The sequence below is a fragment of the Pyrus communis genome, chromosome 1 (genome assembly GCF_041283825.1).
Source record: "Pyrus communis isolate YQ-2024b chromosome 1, ASM4128382v1, whole genome shotgun sequence".
NCBI lineage: Eukaryota > Viridiplantae > Streptophyta > Magnoliopsida > Rosales > Rosaceae > Pyrus > Pyrus communis.
This window is the reverse complement of record NC_142565.1, coordinates 23,903,159-23,917,142: the sequence shown is the minus strand read 5'-3', so window position 1 is coordinate 23,917,142 and position 13,984 is coordinate 23,903,159. Positions and strand designations below refer to the sequence as shown.

The window sequence follows — 13,984 nt, the reverse complement described above, 5'->3', positions numbered from 1 at the left end:
GGATACCTTAGTGTATTTAACACAACACGTTGAATGAAGTAAAGCTTATTTATTGATATCTTCGATAAATTACAAATACATGCATACACTTGAATCAAAACAAACAAACAGGAGGGCACCTTCACAAAGGCTACTCAGGAGAAGTCTCAACACTCGGCAAAGTCCCAGAAATAGGAGGCATCGGAGGGTGATTATTTGGAGCCTCAGTACTGGGTGATAGGAGCATATTTAGGCGACTTACTTAGCTTGTTTTCGTGCATTTATATTGTTAATTCCTAGTTGTTTTAGTAGTTTAAGCCATTTTCGTGTGTTTTTAGGTTCATATGGCTAAGGAAGCAAAAAGATGCATTTTGGAGCATTTTGGAGCAAAATTGGACTAAGGATGGATAGCTTATGCTTGGAGCCAAAGTGTTGGACGAAATTGAAGGCCTTGTATGCACTTTAGGACATAAAACAAAGGGCCTAGCCCAATCAAACAAAGCCTTAGCCGTGCAAAACCTTTCAATTCCAGCAATTTCCCTTGTTTGCCGTGGCTCCCCCTTTGCATTTCCAGCTTCCCACTTCATCATTTCAGCGCATTATCTTCCATATTCCCTCTTTAATCCACATGCATTCATCATCATTCACCATAATCATTCCCTCACATGCTTTCCCAACAAATAATTCAGCCAACACATGCACCCATCACCTAACACAAATCCTTTGCCGTGCAAAACAGCAAGCATTTTCCAGCTTTTCTCCTTCATTGCAGCCACACTTCCACATGCATTCCCTCTTTAATCATTCCCTCCTAGCTGTCATATTCCCTCTTTTAATCATTCATCCACCTATAAATAAACATCCATTGCAGCCGCAAAGGGGGGGGGATTCATTCATACACAAATACACACCGAAAACCATCCTTGAGCCGTGCAAAACCATCCATTCCAGCAGAATTCCTTTGTGCCGTGCCTTCCTCCACCATTCCAGAAATTCATACATATTTCACACCATCACACAACCATTCCTCCATACAAATACCACCCCAAAACCTATCCTTAGACCTTGTGCCGCAACAAAGAGGAAGAGAAGAGGGCCTAAACGTTCATACAATTCAAGTTTGAGTTGTTGGAATGTTTAGGTGTTTCTTTTCCTTTGATTTCAATGTTTAATTTCAATTCTCTTTGTCTTGTACGTATGAGGAACTAAACCCCCCCTTGGCTAGGGGGGATTCGAAATACATGTTTATGCTTGCGATATGATTTGATTACTTCTAATTGCGTTTCATAAGTTGTGAATTCAATTTACTTATCTATGTGAATTACACTTATTTATGTATGTTTATTGAGAGTGCACGCTTAATTTTCATGCATGAATATGACGCTAGAATATAAGTGAGTTTCACCTAATAGTTATGAACTTATATTCACAAGTAGTAAAGGTTGATGATCTCAATCGCGTTAAGTAAATTCTTGGCATAAGTTTCATGCAATCATAGTAACAAGTGCTTCGTCAATGCTTATGGTTTTCATAGAACTTAATGATTCTTGCTTGTATCTCTATTATGCAATCATGTAGGGGACTTGTGGGGAATGTTTTGGGTTGTCATATGCAATCATCCAATTCAATAACGTTAGGAAAATCTGAGGGTTAATTAGTGCAATTCACGGTTAATCTGGGGCGTTGAGAATTCATGGTTTATTGAAAAGCAATTGGAAATCGTTTTATATGCAAGTATAACATGTATGGAGATGAACCCCTTAGCTAGCTTCCCATCCATTCATTAAATCCAAATTCATTTTAAAATCTGTTCGTTTTACAAAGTTTTAAGTTTTGTTTTCAAATTCGTCAAAATCAAAATCCCCCTTTACTTGGAGTGTCAATTTAGTTAGAAATCAATTTAGTTTGTGTTTTTAAAGTATCTTGAGTTAAGTTATAACTATTTTCGTCCAAATTCTTCTCTTTTGCTCAAAACTGCCCAGAAAGTAGTTTTAAGGTAGTTTTGAGTGTTTTCTTGCTGTTTTAAGTCTTTTGGTTTGTCTTAGTGTTTTAAAGTTTAGTTTTGCATTCTTTGAGTCTAGTATAGTGTTTTAAACTTGTTTTTACGTATTTGAGTCAGTTTTCAAATTAGATTAGCACCCCTAGTTAATCCCCGGTTAGAACGATCCCTACTTACTTCATTACTACAATTGTCACAAATAGGGTTTAATTTGTGTGCGTATAATTCTCGCGTCAAATTTTGGCGCCGTTGCCGGGGATTAGCAAAGTCGCTAATCCCTTGTCTTGAGTCTTGTTTAAATTGTTTAGTTTCTGTTTTGTTTTAATTTTTGCACCGTGTGTATGTGTTTTGTTTTTGTGCCGTGTGTGGCAACTTATTTTTTTTACTTGTGCCGAGTCTATTAAGTTGGTTACTTATCTTGTTTACTCTTGTGTGCAGGTACTAGTTTATGACCCGTAGCTCACAACCTGTTCGTGAGCATATCTCCGACTTTGATGGCGATTTCGAGAGGACTTTGAGAAGGAACAAGAAATTGCAAGCGTCTAATCTTCCTAGTCCCGAACCTGAATTAAAGGAGCAAGAAGTTGAAATTGAGGTTGAAGAGGAAGTACCAACCATGGCAGTGGACAATTGAACCATCAAAGAGCTTTCTGCCTCGGGTTTGGCCAATGCAGCCCCTCTTTGCATCCAATACCCTAGGGCAGCCCCTGAGAAGACCGATGAATTTGAGTTGAAGTCCAGCTTGCTACATCATATACCCAAGTTCCATGGGTTATCAATGGAGGACCCCAATAAGCATTTAAAGGAGTTCGAAGTCGTATGCTTAAGTATGACACCGATGAACGTGGACAACAACATATTGAAGATGAAGGCTTTTCCTTTTTCTTTGTTGGAGAAGGCCAAGGATTGGTTGTATGAGTTGGCTCCCGGAACTGTCACATCATGGGAGAGTATGAAGCGAACCTTCTTAGAGAAGTTCTTTCCGACATCACGAGTCATTCTTCTTCGCAAGAAGATTAGTGGAATTCAGCAAAGCCAAGGTGAATCTTTTCCAACTTATTATGAATGTTTTAAAACTCTTGTTGCTTCAGGTCCACAGCACCAAATGAAGGAGGAGCTACTTCTTCAATATTTTTACGAAGGTCTTTTACCACTTGAACGGCAAATGTTGGATGCATCCGCGGGAGGAGCTCTAGTGGACAAGACACCCAGGGATGACAAAACTCTCATTGCTAATCGAGCACTCAATGCACAACAATATGAAGGTGTTGGGCAGAGAGACACCCCATGGCCACATCATGTAAATGAGGTAAGTTCTATTTCTGAGTTACAATCCCAAATGGCTAACCTTACGTCTATGTTGTCGCAGTTTGTTGAAGGCCCCAAAGCGCAAGGAGCTACAATTTGTGGTGTATGCTCCATTCAAGGACATCAATCCGATCAATGTCCTCAATTGATTGAGAATGGAGGGTGGGAATCTGCCAATGCCGTGGGTTATGGGAATCAAAACCAACCAAGGGGTGATCCTTTCTCCAATACTTACAATCAGGGATGGCGTGACCACCCCAATTTCAGATGGAGAGATGCACCACAATATGCCCAACAAAATGGATTCCGACAACCCCCGGGTTTCTTTCCAAGGCCAATGGCACCACAACCACCTCCTCAAGCACAATCATCCCAAACCAACTCAGGTACGTCTATGAATGACGATAAAACATATCAGTTACTAACCACAATGGCGCAGGGAATGCAGAACCAAGCAAAGGAGGTTAATGAGCTAAAGAAGCAAATGGGACAAATGGCCGAATTTTTGGGACAATTCCGTGAAAATGGTAAGTTACCAAGCACTATGGTGGTCAATCCCAAGGGTGGTTTCGAAACCGCCAATGCAATCACCTTAAGAAGTGGCAAGGAAGTTGGAACCACCTCACAACCACCAAAATCAAGCCAAGAAGAGGATGAAAGGTTGCTGAAAGAGGAAGAGAAAAAGGGCAAAGCCACGGCAAGGGTGGAGCAACCTTTGCCGCAACCACTTCAAGCTCCTAGGCCGTCCAACAAATGTAAGGTAGGTCCAAACTCAATTGTTTCTAATGTGATTCCACCAAACGTGCCCTTTCCTAGCAGGTTTATGCAAGCCAAGATAGAGGAGGATGAAAAAGACATCCTAGAGACGTTTAGGAAGGTGCATGTCAATATCCCACTCCTTGATGCAATAAAGCAAATTCCAAAGTACGCTAAGTTTCTGAAGAAGATTTGTACAACAAGGAAACGGATTCGGGAGAAAGAGGTGGTACATGTAAGTGAGAATGTCTCTGCCATATTGCAAAGAAAGTTACCACCTAAATGCAAAGATCCAGGTAGTTTCACTATCCCTTGTGTAATTGGTAATAAAAGGTTCGAACATGCTATGCTAGATTTAGGTGCATCAATTAATGTCATGCCATACTCTGTTTATGCATCTATGAATCTAGGAGAGCTTAAAAATGATGGTGTCATTATTCAATTAGCTGATCGATCTAATGCATACCCGAGAGGAGTTTTGGAAGATGTTTTGGTGCAGGTGGATCATTTGATTTTTCCTGTAGATTTCTATGTGCTTGACATGGAGGATTCAACCCACTCTCCACCATCGCCACTCTTACTTGGACGACCTTTCATGAAAACAGCCCACACCAAGATTGACGTGGCCAAGGGAGCCTTAACTATGGAGTTTGGTGGTGATACGATTAACTTTAAAGTTTCTGAATCCATTGAGAATCCTAATGATGTTCGTTCTTGTTTTGCCATTGGTACAATTAAAAATATAGGGCAGGAACGTTCAACACCTATCAAGAAGGATGCGTCTAGAACCACCATCGAGGAAGGATTTGGAGGGAAGCACAAGAAGCACGCCATTGCCCTACAAACACCCAATCTGGCCGTACCTAAGGATAAAATTGGCAAGATGGTGGCTGCCCTAGGGGCATTGCCACAACATCCTAGTAAGTCTCCAATCCCAATTCTGATCCCCATTTCAACTAATAGGTTGTTACCTTCTTTGGTGCAGGTACCCAATCAATTTCAAGGTGGTGGGAGCATGTACATGGACGTTCGGAACCAAAACACCACCATCAGGGAGGATCGTTATCCCCGCCCATTCAGTGAGCCATATTATGAAAGTGTTCAAGGAGCATACCGTGGAGGACATACCCCTCCATGCCGTGGGTTCTAAGTAAGAAATGAAGGTTTCGTCCTGCTGCAAGACGATAAAGAAAGCGCTACTTGGGAGGCAACCCAATACACTGAATAAAATAAAGCATTGATCTCCGAGAAGTTACAAGTGCAAAAAAATAAAATAAAATAAAATAAAATAAAAGAATGTAACTTTCACAAAGGTTGTTTACGTGAAGCCCCACTACGTGGCAAAACTCTAGGAGCGGGAGGCATTGGAGCGGGAGGCATCGGAGCGGGAGGCATCGAAGATAGATCATTCGAGGCCTCAATACTTGGTGGAACGCTAGATGACGCAGGAAAAAGGTGCCTCTGGAGGTAAGCCGCAAGCCTTTGACGGTCACTTTGAATTCGACCTTCAGATTCTTGCAGCTCATCAAGCTTCCTCTTCATGCCCGTCGAATAATTATTGGCAAGCACGTGCAAACTTCTATTCTCATGCTTAAGCTGTTTGATCTCTTGCTTAAGATTTTCCACCTCTGCCATCAATGATTCAACTTGACGGGATCGAGCGAGTAGGCGTTGGCCCATGTTGGACACAGAGGCCGCACACTGAACACTGAGAGCTAGGGACTCTTGAACGGCCAACTCATCGGACCGTCCTGAAAGCAGCCTACTATCTTCAGGAGTGAGGAGGTTCCTAGCTACTATCGTAGCTGTTGTTGCATCCTTCATCACGGAGTCTTCACCTGTAAGAGGGCCATAAGAAGATAAGAAAGACGGGCACCATACATTACCTTGACGCGGCGAACCCGGATCACTGCTGAGACTCAAATCTAAGCAAATGTTAGATGGGTTAGCCATTTTCAAAGGTGTTAAAAGAGAAGGGTGTATGGAGTTAAATCTCAAAGGGCTGGAGACGATTTTCAAAAATGGGCAATCTTCAAAGTGTGCATGTTGGAGGTGATCGATACCTCTATAAAAAGGAAAGGCGACACGACCACCGATTCAAAAAGCCGGATTTTCCTGCGTAAAGTTCGGCAACACTCTTCAGACACAATCTCGGCTTTTCAGATAACGCGTGCAACTTTGTCAAAAGATCTCTGACAAAGTTGAAAACGCGTGGAAGTCATTATCCCAACTACACACTTTAGCCGACAAGCGTGGGTGACAGAGCCGCATCCGCACTACTACTTGCCATTCAGAAATCAAAGAGGCGTTTGTTCAGAAATCGAAGAGGCGCTTGCTCAGAAATCAAAGAGGCGTTTGTTCAGAAATCGAAGAGACGTTTGCTCAAAAATCGAAGAAGCGTTTGTTCAGAAATCAAAGAGGAACAGTACCACCACTTGCTATTGGGAAATCCCTATATATGTCGACCTTCATCTTTTATGGCAAGGCAGACCTACAAAAAAAAAAAATGCCCAACTCTTCCTCACCTCTAAGGGCGCACTCCCAGCAAAGCCTCTCAACATGCTCAGTTTTCTTCTTCCCTTGAGAACACCTATTCAACCATTGATGTACCCCCAAAGAAGATACCAAATGCCTGGAGAACAGATGAGGCAGGAGGAACTTCTTCAAAAGCAAAAGTATCTCATATCATCAAGGGCGAAAGCAAAGGTATCTCATATCATGCTCTTTCCCTGTCTTTAAGGTATCTCATATCATGCTCTTTCCTTGTCTTTTCCTTTGTCCTTGTTCTTACTCGCATAGCAAAGTGAAAGAAAGCAATCAGCCGGCACTTAGAGTCAGTCTTCCGATCTGGAACCGACTACCTGGAATCTATTCCCTGGTTGCTTACCTAGCGTTGCTCTCGAGTAGTCATCTTCAACGGTTGATACACTTCCAGAGAAGGGACCACTTCTGCAAGGGGAGCAAGTAAGGCAAGTGAAAATGATAAATTGAAGCATGTGGAGACAAGCAACAACTGCATATGCTGAGTTATCCTCTAACCCTCTTCAATACGAATTGGAGAGATTGAACAAAGAAACAGATAAAAGGAGTAAGCTCAGACCTTCGGGGAAGACCAAAAGAATCCTCCAGCCCAGTTCAAGATTAAGCCTGTGGAATCACCAATATCAAGCCTCAATGCAATCACCAAGGAGAAGATGGAATTTACACTCCATAACCAGATTTGCGTCCCTAAACTCTTCTCTTTGTTAGTTACATTCTACCATGTTTAGTATGTTTAGTTGCTGTTTATGTGTTTACTTATGTTTTGTGTGAATCTATGCTTAAAACATTGAGGACAATGTTTGATTTAAGTGTGGGGGGGGGGGGGGGGGTAACTAAGTATATTTGATGCAATTTCGTGGGATTTTATCACCCATAACTTCAAGTGTTGTTCCTTGCTGTTTTAAGGTGTTTTTAAGCTGTTTTAGAGTGTTTTAGTATGTTTTGTTTTATAACTCCAAAAATCACATAAAAATTTGAAAAACATGTTTTGAAAAGCCTAAAAAGAGTGTTTTGAGTCGTTTTTGTGTGTTTGTGTCTTAGGGTACCTTCCAACACAATGATGAGGATTTGGTTTTTAATTGCATGACTGTTAAGAAGAGTTATAAACATGGAGAAAAGTTTGATATACTCTTGGTATATGCTTGGTTATGGTTATAATGTATGACTTCACATGCAATCCTAAAAGAAAAATTAGTTTTTGTAACATGCTTGAAGGAAGGAACTCAAACAAACGCTACAACCTTGTGAGACTTGAGCCTAATCATTTTTTTTTTTGGAGAGTTAAAATCTGTGCATTATTGTTTCTAAAGTCGTTGCATGATCTCATTATTCTTTGCTTGGTTACTACTTAGAAGGCGTTTCATCATATAGTTCCAAATGCTAGAACTCATGCCCATTTCATTCAAAGCATGTTATTGATTTGCATAACACATATTCAAGAAGAAGTTGTGTAGTGACCACCACCAAAGCCAAATTGCCGTGTATCCTACTTCATTATTTGTTTAAGTTAACCCCGTTGAGCCTTGTTAAGCCTTTATTCCTTGTTAACCCACATTATCCTCACCTAGCCTAGTTTAGGACAGTCCACACCCTTGTTCTTAAAAGATAGTGAGCATGACTTAAATGAATTCCTTTTGAGTTACATTATGCAAGAAAATGAGTGTGGGGGAAGGAATGTTTGTTCTTAAGTTTATATGTATGTTTTGAGATTTGAAAGAAGGATAAAAAATTAAAAAAAATTAAAAAAAAAAGGCTTGAAAAGATGTAAGAATGAGTGATTAAGTGTTGAATGTTGAAGAAGGGGTCCAAAACACCAAATCTAACCCTAAATTGTCTAAATTTTCCCTTTTTGTTCAAAAAGTTGAGTTTTCATTCAAAAGTGAATTCTAAGTTGATTCGAATGCTTTGCTCACTATTTCTTTAAGAACCTTTGTTTTCCATATCCCCTCTTTGTTAGCCAAATACCCCAAGCCCCATTACAACCCTTGACTTCTATCTTGAGTGTTGTGCATTTCAATTTGTAGAGTTTGAATTTGGTATGAGCATATGGTGTCACTGGTTCTCGCGTCTAAGTAGTAGCATTCCATTCATGAGATCATATCTAAACATGCTTATTAACTCCAGAAATTGCTTTCTTTGTGATACATATATGTGAGTGTTCGTTTTCATGTTTACATCAATCTTCTCACATATGACTAGATTAGGGTGTGTAGTTAGAAAATCTGAGTGAAAATTGAGTGCATATCTTGTAAGGAATTAAGTGATTTCTCTAAGGCATGTTACTACATTCAAAACATGGTTTTAAATGCTTAATTGTGAACTAGTATGTGGTGACTATGATTAAGAATGTACTTAAGTGTGAAAATGACTAAAATCTGTGGGAATGATGATTTTTAACATGTCATGTGCATTGGAAATCTCTAAGGCAACGTTGGAAGGTTTAAGATTGTCTTTGGTTTGTTTTGTTTCGTTTCGTTTTGTTAGGTTATTTGTTTTGCTCGAGGACTAGCATAAGCTATGTGTGGGGAAATTTGATAGGAGCATATTTAGGCGACTTACTTAGCTTGTTTTCGTGCATTTATATTGTTAATTCCTAGTTGTTTTAGTAGTTTAAGCCATTTTCGTGTGTTTTTAGGTTCATATGGCTAAGGAAGCAAAAAGATGCATTTTGGAGCATTTTGGAGCAAAATTGGACTAAGGATGGATAGCTTATGCTTGGAGCCAAAGTGTTGGACGAAATTGAAGGCCTTGTATGCACTTTAGGACATAAAACAAAGGGCCTAGCCCAATCAAACAAAGCCTTAGCCATGCAAAACCTTTCAATTCCAGCAACTTCCCTTGTTTGCCATGGCTCCCCCTTTGCATTTCCAGCTTCCCACTTCATCATTTCAGCACATTATCTTCCATATTCCCTCTTTAATCCACATGCATTCATCATCATTCACCATAATCATTCCCTCACATGCTTTCCCAACAAATAATTCAGCCAACACATGCACCCATCACCTAACACAAATCCTTTGCCGTGCAAAACAGCAAGCATTTTCCAGCTTTTCTCCTTCATTGCAGCCACACTTCCACATGCATTCCCTCTTTAATCATTCCCTCCTAGCTGTCATATTCCCTCGTTTAATCATTCATCCACCTATAAATAAACATCGATTGCATCCACAAAGGGGGGGGGGATTCATTCATACACAAATACACACCGAAAACCATCCTTGAGCCATGCAAAACCATCCATTCCAGCAGAATTCCTTTGTGCCGTGCCTTCCTCCACCATTCCAGAAATTCATACATATTTCACACCATCACACAACCATTCCTCCATACAAATACCACCCCAAAACCTATCCTTAGACCTTGTGCCGCAACAAAGAGGAAGAGAAGAGGGCCTAAACGTTCATACAATTCAAGTTTGAGTTGTTGGAATGTTTAGGTGTTTCCTTTCCTTTGATTTCAATGTTTAATTTCAATTCTCTTTGTCTTGTACGTATGAGGAACTAAACCCCCCCTTGGCTAGGGGGGGATTCAAAATACATGTTTATGCTTGCGATATGATTTGATTACTTCTAATTGCGTTTTATAAGTTGTGAATTCAATTTACTTATCTATGTGAATTACACTTATTTATGTATGTTTATTGAGAGTGCACGCTTAATTTTCATGCATGAATATGACGCTAGAATATAAGTGAGTTTCACCTAATAGTTATGAACTTATATTCACAAGTAGTAAAGGTTGATGATCTCAATCGCGTTAAGTAAATTCTTGGCATAAGTTTCATGCAATCATAGTAACAAGTGCTTCGTCAATGCTTATGGTTTTCATAGAACTTAATGATTCTTGCTTGTATCTCTATTATGCAATCATGTAGGGGACTTGTGGGGAATGTTTTGGGTTGTCATATGCAATCATCCAATTCAATAACGTTAGGAAAATCTGAGGGTTAATTAGTGCAATTCACGGTTAATCTGAGGCGTTGGGAATTCATGGTTTATTGAAAAGCAATTGGAAATCGTTTTATATGCAAGTATAACATGTATGGAGATGAACCCCTTAGCTAGCTTCCCATCCATTCATTAAATCCAAATTCGTTTTAAAATCTGTTCGTTTTACAAAGTTTTAAGTTTTGTTTTCAAATTCGTCAAAATCAAAATCCCCCTTTACTTGGAGTGTCAATTTAGTTAGAAATCAATTTAGTTTGTGTTTTTAAAGTATCTTGAGTTAAGTTATAACTATTTTCGTCCAAATTCTTCTCTTTTGCTCAAAACTGCCCAGAAAGTAGTTTTAAGGTAGTTTTGAGTGTTTTCTTGCTGTTTTAAGTCTTTTGGTTTATCTTAGTGTTTTAAAGTTTAGTTTTGCATTCTTTGAGTCTAGTATAGTGTTTTAAACTTGTTTTTACGTATTTGAGTCAGTTTTCAAATTAGATTAGCACCCCTAGTTAATCCCCAGTTAGAACGATCCCTACTTACTTCATTACTACAATTGTCACAAATAGGGTTTAATTTGTGTGCGTATAATTCTCGCATCACTGGGCAGAACCACAGAAAGAGGAGGCACCAAAGCTTGATCATTTGGAGCTTTAGTATGTGGTACAGCCCCAGAGGACGAAGGCAACAAATGCCTTTCGAACAAACTCACAAACCTCTGATGATCATTTAAAATCTAACCATCTGATTTCTGTAACTGGTTAAGCTTTCTCTTCATGGTTGTAGCATAGCTATGTGTGAGCATGTGCAACTGTTTATTCTCGTGCTTAAGCCCTCTGATCTCTTGTTTGAGATTTATCACTTCAGCCGCCAACGATTCAACTTGGTGGGTTCGAGCAGATAGGCGTTGAACCATATTAGACACAGAACCTGCACATTGAACACTGAAAGCCAGAAAATCCTTAACAGCCAACTCATCGGACCGTTTGGAAAGTAGTCTGTTGTCTTTGGGAGTAAGAAGATTCTTGGCCACCACCGCAGCGGTCATATCATTCTTCATCATAAAGTCCCCAGGGGACCAGTAGGAGATAAGAAGGATGGGCGCCATATGTTATCTTGAGGAGACATGGCTACCTCTTCTACAGCATTCAAGTCCAAACGACGGTCGGAGGGGCCAGACATTCTCAGAAAAGATGAAGAAAAAAATGAAGTACAATAAGTCTCAGAAGTACGAAGATAAGGGAAAAATTCCTACAAGCAATAACTTTCAGAATGGACTCCTTGAACTTAATTGGTGCTCCTATAAAAGAAAGAGCCAGATCTTCAATAGGGCTGCTTGTTCAAAAATCGAAGAGGCACCACTCTCCAAATTTCGTGAAGCGGATTTCCTGGGTTAAAATTTATTAGCAATCTCCACACGGGACATCAGTTCCTCGGATACCAAGGACAACTTTGCCAAAGAACTCTGACAAAGTTAAGACAGGTAAATGTTGAAGGCCCAATTACCATACTATTATCCACAAGGATAAGGGAATAGCACCACTGCTTGATTATTGGAAAATCCTTATGTGTGTCAACCTCTGTGCTCCGTGGCAAAGTAGACTTGCAAAAATGCCCAACCTTTCTTCACATCTGAGAAAACACTCCCAACAAGATTGCTTGCCCAGAAATCGAAGAGGCACCGTTCTCTGAATCTTGAGAACCATATCCCCAACAAGATTGCCTGCTCAGAAATCGAAGAGGCACCGCTCCCCGAACTTCGAGAAGTCGGATTTCATTGGATAAAATTTGTCCACAATTCTCACACGCAACATCAGCTTTCTAGATACCACAGACCACTTTTTCAAAGTGCTCTGACAAAGTTAAAACACGTGAACCTTGCAGTGACCACTACATTGCTTTGACCGAGAAGGGTAAAGGAACAGCATTACCACTCGCTGTCGGGACAATTCCTATATATGTCGACCTTCATCCTCCACAGCCAGGCAGACCTGCCACACAAAAAAAAAATTGCTCAACCCTTCCTCACATCCGAAATGGCACTCCCAATCTAGCCTCTCGAAATACTCTGTTTTCCTCTCCTTCGATAATACCCATGCCAACCAACCACATCAGAGCAAGAATATCTCATATCATCAGGGTTGAAAGCAAGAGTATCCCATATCATGCTTTTTCCCTGTCTTTTCCTTTGCCCTTGCTCTTACCTGCAGGACAAGGAGAAAGAATGCAATCAGTCGGAACCTGAAATCAAACTTCCGATCTAGAACTGATTGCCCGAAACCTTTGCTTGGTCGCGTGCCTAGCATTGCTCTCGAGTACTCATCCTCAACTGTTGTCAAGGTCATGAATTCCTTCGGCAAATACCTCAGAACAGTTGGTATGATATTGGCTCTTTACACTGAAGCTCCCAAGCATGGATGAGTCACTAAGAAGTAGTGCTCTGAGGGACCATTTAAATGCAAAGGTTGCGCACTATTTCTGCTATACAAAAGATTGAAGCAGAAGTTTCAACGGCGAGCTAGAACAGATCACTACAGCACGACGCCCTTTCTTGTGGAACCGCACAATCCAGACGGAAGAGTCTAAGTCAAATCCAAGCTCGGCATCATTGCTCTAATTGAAGAGATCGAAAAGTCTCAACAGCCTTTTGCTAGCACTGTCGTCGAAGAACAAAGCTTCGCCATACCACATCTACTACTTTATCAAACAGCAAAAGTATCCCATATCATCAGGATCGAACATACTCCAGGTCTGACGGACTTGTTTTGACCATCAAATTCTAAAGTCGGCTCACTCCTTTGAAGGAAACCAGAAAACCCTCCAGCCCAGTTCAAGAATACACCTGTGGAAAGTCAAGTACAATAAAGCATGTGCCGATTCGTCCGTTTTCTCCAAAAACAAGAGTACCTCATATCATCTATTCTCCCTGTTTCTTCTCTTTGTCTTTATTGCTGAATGAGAGAAAGGGAGAATGATTACAATCAGCCGAAACCCAAGATCAGCCTACCGATCTGAGACTGATTGTTTGGAACCTTGATTGCTTACCTTGTCTGTCACCTACTTCGGCAGATCTCCTCGCTTAGAGACTTAGGGGACTCCTACTATATGGTTTGTATCGTACTTGACCAAACCCGAAACTATAAGTAAGCTTCAAATGAAAATGATACATTACCTTGCGCGTCAACGCCAACCAAAGATACCACTCCTGGATGAAGGAAAAGTACTTCCAATAGAAGATGCCACATCTATTTACAGGACAGAGAAGGCAAGTGAAGGCGACACCACACTTCGGTACTTGGAAATTTCGTGATTACTCAATGGCTTGGATCTTGCAAGTCCCCAACCGAGGAGCTTCCCTCACTCGGGAACTTAGGGGAACACTGTTTGTACCATACTTGACCAATCTCGAAACTACTAAGCACCGGTCAACAGCATACCATCAAGGACCCACAAGACTTTTCCTCCAACT

General features: G+C 40.6%; 1 pseudogene; it reads left to right on the top strand.

Moving 5' to 3' along the window:
• Window positions 1–2,426: 2,426 nt before the first annotated feature.
• LOC148699401 (uncharacterized) lies at window positions 2,427–5,192 on the top strand (annotated as a pseudogene).
• The last annotated feature ends 8,792 nt before the right edge of the window (window positions 5,193–13,984 follow it).